At 38.9% G+C, this 19,694-nt stretch overlaps 1 protein-coding gene across 3 annotated transcripts in view; it reads left to right on the top strand.

The window, feature by feature from the left end:
* Positions 1–19,694, top strand: part of PRKG1 (protein kinase cGMP-dependent 1) — a 1,120,820-nt gene that overhangs the window by 760,887 nt on the left and 340,239 nt on the right. The window lies entirely within an intron of this gene.

Below are 19,694 nucleotides of genomic sequence, written 5' to 3'. Positions count from 1 at the left end.
TCTTGTTATAGTCTTTGTTTTAAAGTCTGTTTTGTCTGATATATGTATTGCTAAACTGGCTTTCTTTTGACATCCATTTGCATGATAAATGTTTCCCCATCCCCTCACTTTCAATCTGCATGTGTCTTTCATTCTGAAATGAGTTATTTTGTAAGCAATATATTGATGGGTCTTTTTTTTTTTTTTATCGACTCTGTCACCCTATGTCTTTTGATTGGAGCATTTATTCTGTTTACATTCAAGGTAATTATTGATATATATTTATTGCCATTTTCTTTTTTTGTGTTATTTTTGTAGCTTTCTTCTGACCCTTTCTTCCAACCCTTTCTTCCACTCTTTCATGGTTTGCTGGCTTTCTTTTGTGATATATTTGGATTCCTTTCTCTTTATTCTTTGCATATATATAGCTGGGTTTTGATTTGTGGTTACCATTAGGTTTGTATCTAACATCTTCTGCATATAGCCATCTATATTAAGTTGATGATTGCTTGAGATTGAACCCATTCTTTACTTCTCTTTCTACCATGTTTGAGGTATGTGGTGTCATATTTTATATCCTTTTGTTTTCTGAAGTCCTTGACCAATTTTTACATAAATACTTGTTTTTACTGTTTTTGTGTTGCTCTCACTTGTGGTCTTTCCTTTCCAATCAAAGAATCCCCATAATATTTCTCGTAGAGCTGGTTAGTGGTCATGAATTCTGTAGTTTTTGTCTGAGAAACTCCATCTCTTCTTCTATTCTGAATGATAGCCTTGCTGGACAGAGTATTCTTGGCTGCAGGGGTGTGTGTGTGTGTGTGTGTGTGTGTGAGTGAGTGTGTGAGTGAGTGTGTGTGTGTGTTTCTTCAGCACTTTGAATATATCACCACTACCTTCTGGCCTGCAGAGTTTCTGCTGAAAAATCTGCTCATAGCCGATGGGGTTTCCCTTGTATGTAACTGTTGTCTTTTCTCTAGCTGCTTTAAATTTTTTTTTCTTATCACTACTTTTTACCATATTAATTATTATGTGCATTGGTGTAGACCTCCTTGGGTTGATTTTTTTTGGGGGGTAGGGTGAATCTCTGTGCCTCCAGGATATGGAAATCTGTTTCTTTCCCCAGATTAGGGAAGTTTTCAAGTATTATTTCTTCAAAGAAATTTTTTGCCACCCCCTTTCTTGGTCTTGTTTTTCTGGGATTCCTATAATGCAAATGTTATTACACATGATGGAGTCACTGACTATCTCTATTTGCATAACTTTTTAAAATCTCACATGCTTAACTGGATTACTTTCCATTACTCTGTCTTCCAGGTCATTAATTCATCCCTCTGCTTCTTCTAGCCTATTTTTTTCATCATGTGTATTTTTACTTTCATTTATTGAGTTCATCTCTGAAAACATAAAAAAGAACCAACCTGTCCCTTTGTTGAGGGCCTCACTGATGTTTTCCACTCTGTTCTCAAATCCAGTGAGTATCTTGATGTTCATTACTTTAAATTTTCTATTAGGCATATTATGTGTTTCACTTAGGGCTCTTGCTATGGGTTGATCCTATTCTTTTATTTGGGACATATTTCTCTGTCTCCTCATTTTGTCTAACTCAATGTCTGTTTCTGTGTGTCAGGGAAGTCATCTATGTCTCCTTGATCTTTGATCTTGAAGGTAATGACCTTATGAAGAAGAGGTCCTAGAGTGCCCTGCAGCACAGTGTCCACTGTTCGTCAGGACCTGCTGCTTTGGTGAGGGTCTCCTATGTGTGTTGTGTGTGCCCTATTGTGTTCTGGCTGCTTTTTCCTCCAGTCATTTGCAGTGGCTTTCTTTGCCTGTTATGGGCAGCTTTTGGTCCCTGGCTGAGGTGGGGTGAATTTTAACAAGGTACACAGTGGTCTGCTTGCTAAATGAGACTTGGAGCTGCTCTTGCCAGGACCAGGCTGGCCTATGTAGATCGGCCAAGTGCATATGGATGGGGTGTGCACTTTTAACAAGGGGTGCCTTGGGCTTATGTAGTACGTGCAGCCACAGCTGCTGGTGGGACGAAAGCCCTGCAAAATTTGCAGGTTGGGAGCCATGGTGCTGGTGAGGTTTGTGCTGGTTTTCAGGAGGGAGGTGGATGGACTGCAGCAGTACCACTGAGGCAGGTGTGCCTGGCAAGGGAAATCCACCAAAGTGCATGGGCCAGGGGCGTGGGGTGGGGCTTGTTGGAAGCAAGTTAGATACCAAGTATGGGCACTATGCCGGTTCCTGCAGGTGGTCATTGTTTATGCTGGTGGCGGGGAAGCAGAGGGTGCAGGGGAGGGCACGGTGCCTGGCAACTCCTTTGTTCCTGGAAGGGTTTCTCTGAGATCCCTGTGTCTTCAGAACATGCTCTGTGATGAGTAAATCAGTCTTCCATTTGCCCCAGTGTGTTTCAAACTGCTATGTGTATGCTGTATCTGAGGGGCTGTTTGGTGACCTGTCTCTTTAAGGGCAGGAAATCTGCCCAGAACCCAGCCTGCTGATTGTTAGAATTCCAGACTTCAAGTCATGCTGGTTCTAAGAAGCCATGAAATTGCCCCTCTTGCTTTCACAGCCAAATGGTATGGGGGTTTGCATTCCCTGTGCAGGCTCCCGGGTGTGATAAGTCTGTTTCTTACCCTTCGTCACACTCCAGGCTCCCTCCTAAGTGTGATTGGCCACAGTCTATTTAACATTTTCACCCTCCCTACCTTCTTCCCTGTGGCCTCTTCTCTACCTTTGGTTGTGGAGTTTGTTCTGCTGGTCTTTGGGCTGTTTTCTGGGGTTTTTTTGGGCTTGTGAGGGTTATCTAGTTGTATCCACGAGATGAGGAGAGCTTAGCATCCTCCTACTCTGCCTTCTCCCCAGCAACACTGTAGCCTTTTTAAATATCAACTTTTGTCACTTATTCTAAACCATTTAAGAATCCAAAAGTTGGATTATTAGAATTTATACCTGTACATTTTATTAAAGGGTTTTTTTTTTTAAAGCAGATTTTTGGGGCCTGTGAATTTCCAGTACTTTTTACGTGAGGTGGTTTGGTTTTTCATGTCAACTTGCTGATGTTCGTTACACCTCAGTTATTGGAGATACAAGTTAAGGTTCAAATCAGATTCTGAAGTCAGGGGAATATTGGCACTAACGGCTGTCTTTTGCTACAGCACTGCTTAGTTGGGTCATAAAAAAGTCAAAGAGTTTATTGGCAAGTGTTGACAACTAAGTTAGATTAGTCCACCTAAAAGTACCGGCAGTAAAATATTCCAGTGCAGAAGTACTACATCTTGTCTTCCAGCAGTCTTTGACATGTCAGCCGAAATCGTTACTACTAATTCTGCCCAGGATTTCACAGCTCTTGCCATCTTGGAGCCTTATTTCTCCACTACTGGGAGTTTGTAGGCTGACCGTAGAAGCAGCTTCACTTTTTTTAAGGGCCACTGGCTTTCCCCATGGTGGTTTGACCCTAGCTAGAGCAGGGAAACTTACAAGGTGGGGGTTGAGGGGTGATTTTGTCAAACTTATATTTGACTTTCGAAAGTGTGCTAGCTAAGCAATCTGAGATTTTGGCAAATGAATCCCAGGCACGGTTGATTGAGTTTCCACAGAAGCACCAACCTTAGGTTTGAGTCCAGGTTCCATCACTTAGACCGAGGGAGGTAAAGTTATTTGTGAGTGGCCTCAGGTCCCATCTTTTTGTGTGCGTGCTGGGGATAATGAGAGAACCTAAAGAGTGATTGAATAGTAAAGTAAGTTTGTATAAAATTCTGTTATCTCCATTGCACTGATGAGAAAACAGACTCAGGTTAATTAACTTGTCGAAAGTTGCATGGTTACCAAGCAACATGGCTGGGACTTGCTATTATACTGTGCTTAGCACATAATAAGAACTAACTTAAAAAATGTCAGAAAAGGAGACATATGGTCATATCTTAAAAAGATACCATTAAGATTTGGCATTTACTTTCATCCTATAGGCCTCTCACATTTATGACTGTAGTTAAAATAACAAACTGAAATTTTAATGATTGCAAAAAAAAATGTGATGGCTGAGCTAAAATTATTAAATGTTTAAAGATAATTTAGTATTTTAATTGCCATTGTAAAGTAAGTGAGAGTGACCTAATTTCACACCCCCATAATTAATTCTCTTTCTGTGCATACTGCTGTGTGAGTTTATTTCCTTCAGACCTGACAGATACAGAGCACCATCCACTCAGCACCCACTCTCACCTTTCTTGTTAATCTGCCCTAATTCTTACATGTCTTATCCAGATTATGACGTTTGTCAGAAACCAAAATGCACATCTGAAAAGAGAGTGTATACACCCATCATTGGTTAGAGATATCATAGGATAAACTAATTTGTCAGATAATATAGTCCATTGTCTGACTGCCAACGTCTCCTATATGGTATTTATTCAGTTAGTCACATAATAAATTGAGGAAGTATGCATTAATTTAGGACTAAGCTGCTACTAAGCTTGCCTGAAAATTAATACTTAGATAATCAAAGGAACATACATCATTGTATAAATTGTTTTAAATCCTTTTTGGTAGAAGGCAGGTTTTTCATGGATTAAATAAAGTACGCAAAGCTGTTAGCAGGATACCTGAATCACAGTATAGAGTGAATGAATGTTAGTGATGGTCATTATTGTTAAAGTAAGAAAAGCACTTGGCATACAAGTGCTTGATAACCACTCTTAACCATGATATGTATGAAGTCGCTTAAAATGTGAGTGATGATAATTACTAGTAGTTGATATGCTAAATCTTAAACTGAAAGGGATTTAATACATGGATCATATAATTTAATCCCAGTTCTACCCTCTAATTCTGGGTAAGCTTTATAATTAAGGCAAAACTCTTGAAAGTCATGAATTTTATTCTTTAATTGACTTTTGAGCCTTAATAGAAAAACTACTTTATCAGAGGTTCTGATAAATTGCTATTGGTTTTTGAGGATGGAAATTTATTTATTTGCATTTATACTTTCTGAAGCTTTACTTTAAAATCAAAAAAGAAAATCTGTTGGTAAAGAATGGATTTGGGAGTTATATGGAATAAACAAAAAGACAATTTTGCTTGCATTCCAGAAAAAGGCACTTATTAAACAACTGTATTCAGAAGTTATTTCCCAAGGGAAAAAAGTAGAGGCTTTGTTTGCAAAATTCAAAATGATATTAGAAGAGAATTCATATCAAGAATTAATATGTAAAAGGTGCTCCACAGAATGACCTTTGAATCCTGTTCTTTCCTTAGGTTCTGTACTTCTAAATGATGGTTTTTATTTAAGAGTTAATGTTCTTTTAGTCTGTATTTCCAAGTCAACATAAAAAAAAAATGAACATTAAGTAAGATCTTTGGCCATGTGACCTGGCTTGACTCTTCCATCCCTCCTGTCTTATTAAAACAGTTACTCCAAGGTCAGGTATCCTTGGATCGATTTTGAAAGGTAAAACATTTTTTCACTCAACAAACTTTGAGTGTCTCCCATTGGCCAGGCATTATGCTGAAGGAGCTGGGTACTGTACTTGACCTCAAGATACTGATGGACGAGGGAAGGGGTTGGCAAACTTTCCCTTACAGAGCCAAGTAGTAAATATTCTAGGCTTGTAGGTGATACAGACTCCATTGTGACTACTTTGCCATTGTATCACGAAAGCAGCCGCAGACCATCCTTCAACTGGTAACCTGACTGCCTTCCACTGAAACTTGACATACAACAATAGGTGGTGAGCCAGTGGGCTGTGGTTTGCTGACTGTAGAGTGAGGCACATAAATAAACTGGCTGGCACGACGTGGGAATTACTCTGATGGAGGTAGATACAAGGTAATTCAGGAGCCCGGATGAGAGGCCCCTAGACTCTCTGTCTTTGCAGATGTGTCTGGGCAGAGTCTACAGTGAGTGGGGAGAAAGACAAGGGGCAGATGAGAGAGATGATCAACCTCGGCTTTTCAGAGGAGATTATGACTGAATTTCATCATGAAAATAGGGAACAACTCACTATGAGACCATGCTGAAGTCTATCGTGTGTCAGGCCTGGGGACTTATGAATTCCATCACCTAAATACAAGATAATGATTCCAAACTATGTAGCATAGAAATTTAGTTGCTCTCAAAAAATTAATAGATAATCTTGAATTAAGGGGTTATCTCTTTTCACTCTTCAGTTAACTTTTTATTTAAAAAAAAATAAAGACTGGTATGTAAAGAAGATTTTTAAATTTCTGTAGTTCAGGATCTCCTTATTTGGCTATGGAATCTTTTTGTCGTGGAATGTCTATTAACATACTTTAGAAGCAATGTTTTGAATAGTGTGGCTTTGGAAATAGCCATAAACCTAGGGTGAAGAGTCCTACCTTCCATCTGTCTATGGGCAAGCAGCTAGGTTCCAGAAGCACTTTAAGTAGGTGGCTGTTGAGTGTGAGTGTGAGTGTTGTTGAATCTGAGTTCCTGATGACTCAGTTTCTGGGTAATAGGTATCCAGCCCTTGGGAGATGGAAATTGGAGCAAGTAACCAGGATTTTGAGGTTTTAGGCAGAACCGCTAGCAAACTCACTTGGTGAACTGGGAACATTATGAAATTCTGGAGTGATGATTCTAAATCTTGGGCAGTACCACCCCTAGAGGTTGTTTGCTTGCCGCGTGACATTTCACAGGTGGGAACCAGAGATACTGAACGCTCTACACCACACAGGACTGTGCTGCACGAGGAAGATGCCTTCTATCCCCGAGCCAGGGGTACCTTGTGGAGAAACACTGCTGTAGGGAGGGTGTAGCCTCTGAGGGCACGGAATCACACCTCCCTAGGTTCAAAAGATCAGGTAGAAACTCTGGGCAGAACCTTTTAGGCTGATTATCATTAATACAACATTAAACGTTTAAAAGGTGAAATGCTGTTTTTTCATTTTAATAATCAGACGAAACTTGTCGAATTCCATAAAAGCCCATCAGATTATGTTTTTGCATAGTCACAGGCTGTTGTAAGATGCACAGAGCAAGGATAAGGCACACTGTGATCTTCCAAGTAAACCCTGGGGTTAGATGCTATTAAGCATTTCCGAGGTAATTTAATAATGTCATTAGCGCCTCACCTCCTCTTGATCGTTGCAGTAGAAGCACCAGAGTGACCTTGGTTCTGATTTTGAAAGCAGCCCTTTGGTGGATTTTTTCAAAAGCTCTTGTAAAAGATTTTAAAGAAGACTCTGTATGTCAATAAATAATTTTCCTTTCTGAAGATCTTTCAAACAGACTAGGGTTGCCATGAAGAAGGCACCTGTTTTGAAATATAAGAAGCAGCCCATCCTCTGGGCTGACGTAGCCCCTACCAGGCATGCAGAGAGGGGGTGGGCTAAATTGGAGCTCCCGCTTTTCCCCAGGCAGGTGCCTTTGGACAGTGTGCGAACTGCACAGCCCTGGCTCAAAACCACTATCATGTTTGGCTTCATTGCATATATTCCTTCCATTTGCATGCTTTTGTGTACCTACTGCGTGATGCATTCTATGTTAAGTGTAGTATTACACAGCTCAGTGATAGGTCCTTTAACTGAGTGCTTCCTACTTATTAATACTCACAGCCGTTCCATGAACTAGGTAACTTTCGTTTTCATTTCTGATCAAGGAAGCTAAAGCCTTAAAATATAACATAACAAAATAACATATCACAACAAAATAACACAGCACAACAAAGGAACATAGCACAACAAAATAGCATAGCACAATAAAATAACATAGCACAATAAAATAACACAGTAACAAATAAAATGATAAGACATGTGGAAAAGAATGGCTGCACTTCAGAAAATAAACTTGACTAGGCTTTTGATTCTTAGTGGTTATTTTGAATTCTCACATACCAACTGAAAATAATTGGTAGAGCTGTCAACCTTGCTGTGCATCAAAATCATCTGGGGAGATGTTAAAACATACATTGAACAACATGGATGAACCTTGAAGACATTGTGTTGTGAATTAAGCCTGTCACAAAAAGACAAATACTGTAAAGTTGCATTTGTATGAGGCCCTTAGAGGAGCCAAATTCCTAGAGACAAAGTTGAATGGTGGCTGCCAGGGGCTGGGGAGACAGGAGAATCGGGAATTCTTGTTTAATTGGTATAGTTTCAGTTTGAGAGGATGAAAGACTTCTAAAGATGGATGGTGGTGATGTTTGCACAGCAACATGAATATATTTAACGCCATTGAACTGTGCACCTAAAAATCATTACAGTGATAAAATTATGCTATAGATACATATTTTATTACCATTTTGAGAAATACATTGCTTTCTTGGAACCCACTCCACGACTTGTTGAATCTGAGTTCCTGATGACTTTCACATTTGGAAACCACCGTTCTAGGACATTTTGACCAAGGATTTGGTCTAACAGGTTGTTACGTGCTTTAGAAAAGACAGTGAATTTTCAGAATTGAATAACATTAAAATTAAACTTGGAAGTTTGTAGTTGGGTATATTATAGTTCTAGAAGATGCCTCTTAAGACCGTACTTTCAGTATTTTTGTTGGGCTTATAAGTAACTTGACCACTGATGTCCGTCTAGTGACAAATAAGATTTGCCTCTCACGGTATTTCATGGCTTGCGAGATTACTCAGGCCAGAATGATTATTTCTGCATGAAAGATGAAAACAGACTCATGGAGCTCAAGAGATTGGCGTCTCTTACACATGCCGCCTGGTGTGGGGGTGGAAGGAAAGATACCTAACTGATCGGAATAGAACCCTTGTCTAAATGAAAATTGCAGGGATAACAGTTCCGTAGGTTTTCTTTTTTTAATCATTGAATTGTATTTCCTGCCATCAATTAACATTAAGCATTTGAATGGAGACATGTCAGATGACTAAAGAGATGTGGGAGAATGTACTGGAAGGGTTTGACGTGACAGAAGGCGTGCAGGCGGTGTTGGGATGAGGCATTCACTGAGGACAGAAAAGTGGGTAACTAGGGAAGAGGACACACTACTTGGAGCTGCCTATCCCTGAGCCCTTTACTTTAGAAGAGCCCCCCCGCCTGCTTTTTCCAGGGTGTGGTCCCCGTTAGATCACAAGCCAGGATCGGGACCCTGGAAATCCATTGCCTTGAGCTCACTTCCAAGGTCTGCCTAGACCTCTCCTCAGCTCCTTTCTTCCCACCCTGCCATTTGCCCACCTCTGTGTCCAAGCATTGACTGAACAGGCAGCTCTGTGTGTGTGAGTGTGTGTGTGTGTGTGTCTGTGTGTGTGTGGTGGACAGTGGCTGTGGTGGGTGGTGCTTGGTTGCACAAGAAATCAGGGCTCTGCAAATACTAGTGATGGATTTATGTATTCAAATATAAATTGCTGAAATATTTTCCCTGTTACTACACTCTTTCCTCTTTTCCAGACAGATCGGCAGCCTCTTTTTTTTTTTTTTACTATATTTGGCATATAAAATTATAAATTTAAGGTTTACAACATGTTAATTTGATAGATTTATATATTGCAATTTGCCATTGTAACGATAATTAGCACTTCCATCACATTATTCTTTTAGTGGTTGGAATAATTAAGTTCTAGACTCTTAGAAAGTTTGCTTTCCTCTATTTACTACACTGTGCATTATATATATCTTTACAGCTTGCCTACTATTATTACTTATTTTTATTTACTGTTGTCAATTTGTACCCTTAAACATCTGTCTTATCCCCCCAACCCTTTCACACGGTAACCACCATTATACTCTGTTTCTTCACCAGTTTGGCTTTTTTAGATTCCATAAACAAGTGATGTCTTACACCACTTGGCATTCTCTGTTTGACTTTCCTCACTTGGATAATGTGCTCAGGGTCCATCCATGCTATTGAAAATGGCAGGATGTCCTCCTTTCTTGTAGCTGAATAATACTCTATGTATATCACATGTATATGCGTGTGATTATATTATATAATCCGTTACATTTAGATATATATCTATATATCTACATCTCACATCTTCTTTATCCATTCCGCCATTGATGGGTAGCTTAGGTTGTTTCTGTATCTTGGCTTATGTGAATAATGCTGCAGTAAACATGTGAATTTCTTGCTCTGAGAATTTTTAGTCAATACTAAAAGCTTCTGGAAGATAAGATGCTATTTATTTTTCAAAGCCTAAATTCATAAAGGAGATTACAGAGTGTCTGGAGTCAAATGGAGAAAGTAAGGAGGGCACGTATTGCATGGTGCACTGGGTGTTATACGCAACTAATGAATCATCGAACTTTACGTCAGAAACCAGGGATGTATTGTATGGTGACTAACATAATATAATAAAAAAAACATTAAAAAAAAACATGGAGAAAGAGAAGAACCTTGGAAATAATTCTCCAGGAATGAATTTCTCTGCATGCACTCACCTGGAAAGGCTGACTAGAAGCACCAGGGTTCCCAGTTTGACCAACAGTTCCCTTCCTCAGATGTGGATACAAAACAGAGAGCCATTGGACATCAAGGGTCCTTTGTGACCTTGATAGCAGAGAGATGAGAGGCTTTACTTTCCACCCTCTGGTTATGACCTGACTCCCGGGATTGGTATGACCTTGAGGAAGGGCTACACAATGAATGTCATCAGATAGCTACCTGAGGAAGAAGGGTTCCTACCCCAGATCAAATATATTTGGTGGAAAAGAGTGAAGAAATGGGTATTTCTAGCACTCTTGAGTCTACACTGAGATTTATATCTGACCTGTTAGAAGGTTTCCTTTGATTATTGAATGTCTTAAACAATGCTAACCTTTAGAACAAAAATATGCATATAATTATGCTGGCTGATAATGGTTATTGGATTTTTACTATGTGCCAGGAACCTTCTTTTTGCTTTATATCTGTTATTTTGCTTATGTTCACCACAGCCCTATGCAGTGGGTGGTAACGTCCACCCCGCGCCTTTTTCTATGGGAAGGAGGCTGAGACCTAGAGAAATCAAACTGCTTGCCGGAGGCATAGCTAGTAATTAGTAGCAGAGCCTAACTCAGCTTGATTCTCTTCCATCCGGAGGCCCATATGCTTACTCACTACCCAGTGGTCCAAGGAAAGGAGTTTATGCTGTATCACACAGATGATAAAATTGTACCTCAATGATGTCTCCATAATGGTTGGCTTTAAAGTATTTTTACACACAGGAAAAAAATGGTAATTTTTAGAATCTGGTGAGATAAGAGCTAGCCTTTGGAGGTTGGAGCCACTAGGTGATAAGAGCTAAATGCTGCTGGTAGACAGTAAATCTGGCAGTGATGAGTAATACACGGAGGGGGGCGCAAGAGACTCCAGGAAGGAAGATCGGTTGTAAGACCATTGCATAGCAGACTGAAAGCAGGATCGATGCCAAATGATCTAATCAGGGGAGCAAAGTATGTCCAGGGCAAAAAAAAAAAAAAAAAGTGTTGATGAGCTCATTAAGGGGAAAGCTCAGATATCTGTAAGATTAAGGAGGACCCTTATTTACTCTCTCATCAGTAGAAATTGTTTTCTTTGGTAAGTCAGAGATTTCTGCTTTTATTCAAATAGCATGAGCTGTAGGAACCCGCTGGCACAGAAATAAACAGTACCTGTCAATATTCTTGGCATTAACCTTGGTACTGAGGTGATTTCTTATGGCAGAATACAAAGGCTTCCTTTCTCCAAATGCTACTCAGAGGTAAGTCCTACAACCGCATGCTGTGCTCTAGGTAGAGGACGTTGAGGAACTATCTCCAGACTTATGTGGGTTGGAGATATCTTGCCTTATAAATATGGGACTGCATCTAATACTCTGTATTTAAAAAAGATAACCTGATAAAATCAAGCCCTTTGCTACTAAGTAGGTTTTTAAAAAAGTTGTTTGTTGAGTATGAAAAAAATACCCAAATTGTTTTGATAGATCCCTTACCACAAAGTCCTCCTGGTCTCCCTCCCTCTGATCCCACGTCCGGTCCACCAGGAAATCACGTTGCCTCCACTTTCACCATATAATGGAGCTCAAGTGCTTCTCCACCCCTCCACTGCTCTGCCCTTTGCAAATGCTCACCACCTTTCAGGTGCGAGATGGCGGCTCCTAGCTGGTCTGCAGTCTCTACTATGGCTTCCCTGCCTATGACTGTCCAGAGCCGGAAGAGGGTCCCTTTAATTTGGGAGTAAGATCTTGCCACACCTGCTCAGAGCCCTGCAGTGTCTGCACATTTCACTCAGATGGAAGCCAAGTCCTTTCTGGATGGGAGGCACATGAGCCTTTGTGCTCCGCCTTTTCCCCCTTCCCTCTTGAGGCTCCTGCTCTGCCGTTCTCCCCGAGCCGCTGAACTCTGCTGCTCCTGGAATCCACTAAGGGCTGCAGACCCCTTGCCCTCCCGGTTTCCTTGCCTGGGTCCCCTCTCTTATATCTACAGATAACTGTCCCTCCCACTTCTCACATGTCTGGGACAGTTCACATTATCAACGAGGACATCCTAGTACTGTTCAATCTTTCAGTTTAAACCTCCTCCCATTGTAATCCCTGCTCCCTTGTGGGACTTTTTCTGATGGAAAATGCTGGAGCCCTTACCTAATGTGCTCTTTGATATGTGTGTGTGTGTGTGTGTGTGTGTGTTGTGTACACATATCATATGTATGATATATATGTATATATATTATGTTAACTGTTTACTTTCTATTTCTCTGATCAGTACACAGGAACCTTTGCTTTTGCTGATGAATCCCAAATACCAACAACAATTTATGACCCATAACAGGCACTCAGGTTTTAGTGAGTAAATAAGTAATTGAATTAAACCAGCATTTTAACAACAGTAAGAATTATTTTCTTTGAAATGGACCCACTAGGATACGTTTTATTTAGCTGGAACCATAATTGTGTGTTTTATAATACTCTGTATGATACAAATATAGTCCTAAAACAGAAAATCTTGAGAACAGAAAATCTTGAGAGGAAAGGAAAAAAAAAAAAAAGATTGTTACTCCATCTAACATAACTTTGTGATATTCTCCAAAGATTCTTTAACTTGTAATTATGAGGGAATTTAGTAATAACAACTATCTTATGGTATCCATAATTTTTATTATATGTTTCTAGTAATAGTATCCTGTAAGTATTCCATGTCTTTACATGGTTTTCATCAATTAATCACTTTTAATTACTGTAAGTCAGTGGTTCCTCAACTTATGTGGGTTGTATCTATCAATATTGATTGTGTTAGGAGTTGAAAATGAGAATATTTAAAATTTTTTTTTACTAATTCATTTAAACACGCCAAAAATAAACATTATATATTAACCTATAAAGCTGATTTTTAATAAAGACGACTATGTCTTCCAAAATAAACAAACAAAACTTAGTGAAAATAGAAGTTTAAGTTTACATTTTTGCCAATCTGTCAGTATCTGGCTTAGTAGAAGAGATTCTCATATTTGCTTCTGTATTCAACCTGTTCAATTTCTCTTGTTGTGGTTGAAGTACATACAAAGATCATTCCCAGAGAGAGATGTAGTAGGTAAAGGGAGAAGTAGGCTAATGGTCTTTTCAGATAATTTTAGGCATTCTTATTTGATACTACAGCACAGCCCAACAAGTTGTAGTTTATTAAAGGTTAATTGCAATATGGAATGTGAAACAGTAGCTACAGTAAGATCCATTGATCCATGTTGTACTTTGAATAGCTCTTTCCCCATGCATGATTTTGTAACATCATGCATCAATCATCTGGAAAATACTGGTTCACTGAGTTATGCAGAATTTCCAATAAGAAACTCACATTTGTCAATATCCACATATCTCAATGATCTCATCAGAAAAGTCTTCAAGTATCAGAAAGCTGCTAAGCCCAAAGTGGCAGATAAAAGTTGTCTGAAGTTTTAATTTTCATTTGAGAGTTCACATTTTATCATTAGCAACAAATACTGCTGTTTTGTTTTGTTGTTTTTTTGGAGTAACAGGCTCACCTTGTTCTTTTTTGAAAAATTGTCTACCAGATCCTCAAGTCTGAATAACCACAGTTGGTTGGTCATTGTGAAGTAAAAATGATGTTCCATATAAAAAGTGGAACTATTCAGCTTGCAGCTTGAGCAATTATGCAAGTGGTTTTTCCCTGAGACAGCCATCATAATGCTTCAGTAGTCCCAGAAGGGCTGCAGGTGGACTTGCCACTTTGTCACAGTCTTCCAAAGATGCATATTCAAGTGTTGAAACATAATACAATGAATAACTTTTACTGTTGCATCAACAATGTTAGAAAGTAACCCTGGCATTTTATTTAACTTTTTAAATTGTAAGTGGTGGTGAAGAATATAATGGCAACTCGTGCAGTTTGGTGTTCCTGCCTTCATTTGTGCCGAGGGGCCCCTGTGGCTTCTGGCTCCTGCACCATCAGTGTAAATATCAGCATCTCTGTGCCAGGGTAAACCTTCAACATGAACACTTAGTTATTCCACATGGAACAGCCAGTACTGTGGGTGTCTGTTGCCAAGCATTCATATAAAAGATTGTCTTTGATGATTAGTTAGTTCTGATATCAGATAAACACAAGCAAAACAGCAAGTCTAGCCATGTCTGTAGATGCATCCATTTGTAAGGCCAAAGTACATTTCTGTAAAGAAGATCTAACTCGTTTTTGTGCCCACAGCTTAGTCTTTAATGCAACAAGACACTGCATCATTGGAAGGAGACAGCAGGATGCTTTCTTGTACTGATGTCATCCAGCAGGCATGAAGCAAAGTCAAGTCTGCAAGGCTTCAGGGGTCTCTGAGCTGTCCTGGGGTTCTTTCCAGTCTAGGCTCGATGGTGACTCACCCTGTAAATGCTCCCCTTCCTAATTTGAAAAGCCATACCAAAACATTTTTGTTTTTTAAAAACTTCATCATGCCTGCATTTAAAAGCTCAATTTCCTTTTCCTTGAATTGTCAATGGTTGGGCTCAAAATGACATCATAGCTGGCATCGTAAGGTTATTTAAAAAATATTCTGTTGTGTAAGACAATAAGGTAAACTATAATGCTGAAGAAAAAGTAGATTTTTGTCATATTTTTCTCATTTATAGTATCTCCAGATTTCTTTGGACGACATTTATTCCATCCTTGAATGAGAATATTCTCTGATGTGTCCTTTTTTTGTATTCTTCAGTGTCTTTAGGCTTAGAAATCAGCAGCTGTAGCTTGAGGAGTCTTTGGATATCCCCTTTCAAAGTCAATGATCCATCCCTAAATATGAACAAGAAGATAATAAACTTTCTTTTATTAAGTTCTTAACACTAATAATTAAAAAATTCTAGAACTCTAACAGCATTAAATTTTAAAAGTTTGAAATGTTTTCGGAAAAAAAAAACACCTGCTGTCCCAACAACACAAGATACCCAAAATGCATTTTCTTCTATTTTTTTTCACTTTGACACAAGAATGTGTATCAAGTCTGAGTAACCATAGTTATTCAGGAGTTCAAAACAATAATATGTTGGATGATAATAAGGTTACATATCTGAAAACTGTCTAGTAAGAGCACAGAAGTACTGAAATTATACTGAATTAATTTATGCAAACAGCACACATATCCTAAACCTACCCACTACCTTAAAAAAATCTAGGAAACACAAGAAGAAGCAAGCATCTATCTATCTATCTATCTATCTATCTATCTATCTATCCATTTATATGTATGTATAAAATCCAAGTATATATGTCAAAGCAATGATGTCATCATCACCATCTGTCATAGAGTCTCTGGGGGATTTTATGGTACAGATGTGAAAAAAAAGGTGAAAAGGGCAAATTACAACTTAGGCTATTTGCTTTGACTTTGAGGAACCCCTTGAAAAGGTCTAGGCCTGGCCTCTCAGATCACCTTTCAAGAACTGTTGTGTACGATCATGTTATTCTGTCTGTATTCCAGTTTCACTGACACATGGCTGCAATACAGTTCTTTGTACTTGGATTTTCTCTCCTGTGTGTTAGTTGTCACTTTCTAACAGATTAGTAGAAATCAAATCATTAAGACAGAATGAGGGACATCCAATAAGACAGCGGTCCCAGTGTCTTCAAAAGTTAATGCCATGGTGGAAAGGTGGAAGGATCTTATAGAATAATAGACTAGAGGAACATAACAGCCAAAGGCAACATGTAGAATCTTACTGGATCCTGGTTTGAAAAGAAAAAACAAAGCAGGAAAGACATTTGTGAACAATAAGTAATATTTGAATATGAAACAGATACTAGATGATAAATAGAGTTGAAGTTGATTTTCTTATGTATAATGTATTATAGTCATTTACGAACATGTTCTTATTTTTTAGGATATGTATGCTGAAGATTAAAGGTGAGGTGATATCTGCAACTTTCAAATATTTCATCAAACTATCGGTTGTTATCAGTTGCAAATCTAGATAGTGGGGATATAGGTGATTCTTGAACTATTCTTTCAGCCTTTCAATTGTTCAACTTTTTTTCATAGTAAAAAGGTGGTTTATAAATCACATATTCTTAATATTATATATATCCTAGTCATTACCTAAAAGAATATGGAACTGTTTTGAAAATTGCATGAGGCATTTGCTAATAATTTCACTGTAAACCATGCAGCTCAGTGGGTAAGTGATGAGCTCCACATCATTTTCATCCTTTCTTCACCTACGTGGAGTACTGTGACCTCAGGCAAACTCTCAAGGTTGCACTCGTCAAGTCTGTGAAATGGGTGACAGGGACCGTGGTTATTTCAGAAGGTGGTTGTAAAACTAACCTTTATGTTCTCTATAAAATCCTTAGCCCAGTGCCTGGCAAATAGCACCCATATCTCATCTTCTATTATTGTCATTGCAAATTCCAAGTCCCTTACTTCCTTCAGTTAGAAAAGCCAGTGGTGGGGCGCCTGGATGGTGCAGTCCGTTAAGCATCTGACTCTTAGTTTCGGCTCAGGTCATGATCCCTGGGTTGTGAGATTGAGCCCCATGTCAGGCTCCACGCTCAGTGGGGAGTCAGATTGAGATTTCCCTCTCCCTCTGCCCTTTCTGCCCCCTCCCTCCCTCTCTCTCTCTAAAATAAATAAATCTTAAAAAAAAAAAAAAAAGCCAGTGACTAAGCTCTACACATATTAGATCATCTCTATTACATTACATTCAAATACATTCTGTAACTTCAGGCCTACTGAAAGTCCTTAGGGAGCAAAAGGTTTTAATAGATATGTAAGAATTACTTGTAATTAGTATGCAAATTATTTAAATTATTTTTTACATAAATTAAAATATTCTCTACCACTGAAACATGTTCTGGAAGATTGTCCTTATAATTATTTTGCCTTAAGTTTTCTAAATCATAAACAACTTCATCTTGAATTATGTGTCCAAATTAGTGGAGTCTAAATTAATGTCTTTTGATGTATTTTGGGGGAAATTTAACCAACATATTTCATGGGTAGAATTCCAAATTATGAGTATTCCCAATTGTTCTCGGTGTTCAAGCTAGCTACTGGTGAACCAACAATTTTTAACAAATTAATTATATGAGAGACCTTATGGAGTGTTTGCAGTAGTAAGTACCTTAAGATTTTAAAGATGGCTGTGAAAGTGTTTTCAGAGCAATTTATTAAGGTGAAGCTATTTATTTTTTTAATTGCTTTCTATTTTGTTCAATCCGGAAGTTCTCCAATTATTTTTTACAGTGTTTCTTCTTAAAACTCACCCTTATTTTTTGTTAGTAACAAATGCTGTTGAAGGCTATGAGGCATTTAAGTTGGAGAAGATCATGGTAAGTATATAGTGGAATATTATTCAGGCATGAGAAAGAAGGAAATCCTGCAGTTTGCATTTGCACACAGATGGAACTTGAAGGCATTATGCTAAGTCAAACAAGCCAGACCAAGAAAGACAAATACATTGTATCATGTATATGTGGAACCTAAGTAAAAGTCCAGCTCATGGAAACATCCAGTAGAAAAGTGGTTGCTGGAGGCGGGGAGGGTGAAGGAAACAGGGAAAGGCTAGTAAAAGAATACAAACTTTCAGCTATGGTTGAGGATGAATAAAGTCGGTATCTCAGGCGTAATATGGTAACAGTGATCCATAGCACTGTGAAATATGCTGAAGGAGGAAAATTGAGAATGTTTTCAACCAAAAAATAAATAAATAGATAAATATGTGAGGTGCTAGCTGTGTTAAGTAACTAGATGGGAGGAGCCTTTACAATGCATATCACATCATCATGATGTATGCTTTGAATATCTTCTAATTTTATTTGTCAATTATACCTCAAAGCTTGGGGGGGAGGCAAAATTGTAAAAGATAATTTAAAATGCCCTCCTAAAACTTAATGTTTCTGTTTCCATTTAGTGTATTATGTAGTCAAGCAAATATTAATTTTTTTTTTCTCATGGATAAGAACTCTCAGGAACATGGAAGTATTTCTGGTACGGCTTGGCATAGATATAGCCCACGTTGAAATAAACGGTGGAGCCTAGAAATAATAGGCCTGCCTGAGGAAGGGGGCCATTACAATGAACGGAGAAAAACTCAGTTGTGGTTTGTGTTTTCCACAAATACCCACTGGGATGGGAGCATTCTAATTATTCTTAGATCTTAGGAGACAGTGATACAGCTCATTAAAAGAACAAGGAAGGGCTAGATTTTTCAACCTGCATCACTTGTGGCAACAGCGTCCTCTGTCTTCCTCTCTTTCTGTGATAAGTTCCATCCAGCTGCAGAAATAGACTGCCTTCTGGAAGTTAAAACCCACGCGGCTAAGACCACAGCAGTAAATCTGGTGGAACAGATGGTCCTGGGTGAATTGTTCTACCTCTGCGTGAAACCCCCGGATTTTATCAATAGGCTTTACACTAAGTAATAGGAATCAGAGTGACAAATTCACAGTAAAACTTCCATGCTTATATCCAAACAGTATGCTATGGCTTCTTTCATTGTATCGTTCTAATCAAGCTGGAATTATTTGCTAAGTCAAATATCACATATGCAAATGTATATGCTCTCATTTAGCGTCCTCTCTCTATTCAAGCCCTGAGATGGAATTAAATGGGAATTTAGTTCTCTATTCCAGTTAGATTTTCCCGTGGAGCTTCGAAAATGACATGTTGATGAGTGTTTTTATTTCTTTTAAGTTCATTCCTATTTCACATACAAAAGAACTCATGGGTTTGTGCATTTAGCATTACTCAGTATTTTCATTTGCTGGTCAGTGGGGGAAAATAAGAGGAAGGGAGGAGAACTAATCATATTCCTCGTCTACTGAGTCTGGCTTTTTTCTCCACCCTGTCTGATCTGATCCTTCTAATTGTCACAGAAAGCATTCATATGTCTACGCATCCATAACTTTGCTCAGCGTCCTCTGTCGAGTTATTTGTAAATGATGGAAAACACAAGGGTCGAACAAGACTGATAAATAGTTCTTATTTTTGTGGGGTTTAAATTCTAGCAGGAAGAGCACCCAGAAACAAATAGCTGATTAAGTGTCTAATGGCTGTTACAGCAAGGGATAAAGGAGCTGGTGGCGGGAGAACCTGACCTAGCTGGAGGGGGCTGGGGAGAGAGGAAGCTTCCAAGGTTGTTGGATGAATGTTTGAAGGTCTGAGTGTATCCTTGATCAAGCTGTGTCCTAAAGAATGAGCAGGAGTTGGCCTGTAGAAGGACTGTGTGCATGTGTGCATGAGTGCGTGTGTGTGTCCTAGAGAGGCCAATGGAACAGGAGGGAATCTGGTGACACAGACTGATAAGGGAGAAAGTGGTTTTCTCCCCATTATAGTTGAGCCA

This window comes from Ailuropoda melanoleuca, chromosome 6, assembly GCF_002007445.2.
Source record: "Ailuropoda melanoleuca isolate Jingjing chromosome 6, ASM200744v2, whole genome shotgun sequence".
Lineage (NCBI taxonomy): Eukaryota > Metazoa > Chordata > Mammalia > Carnivora > Ursidae > Ailuropoda > Ailuropoda melanoleuca.
Note: the sequence above shows the minus strand (reverse complement) of the source record. Positions and strands in the feature narration are given on the sequence as shown.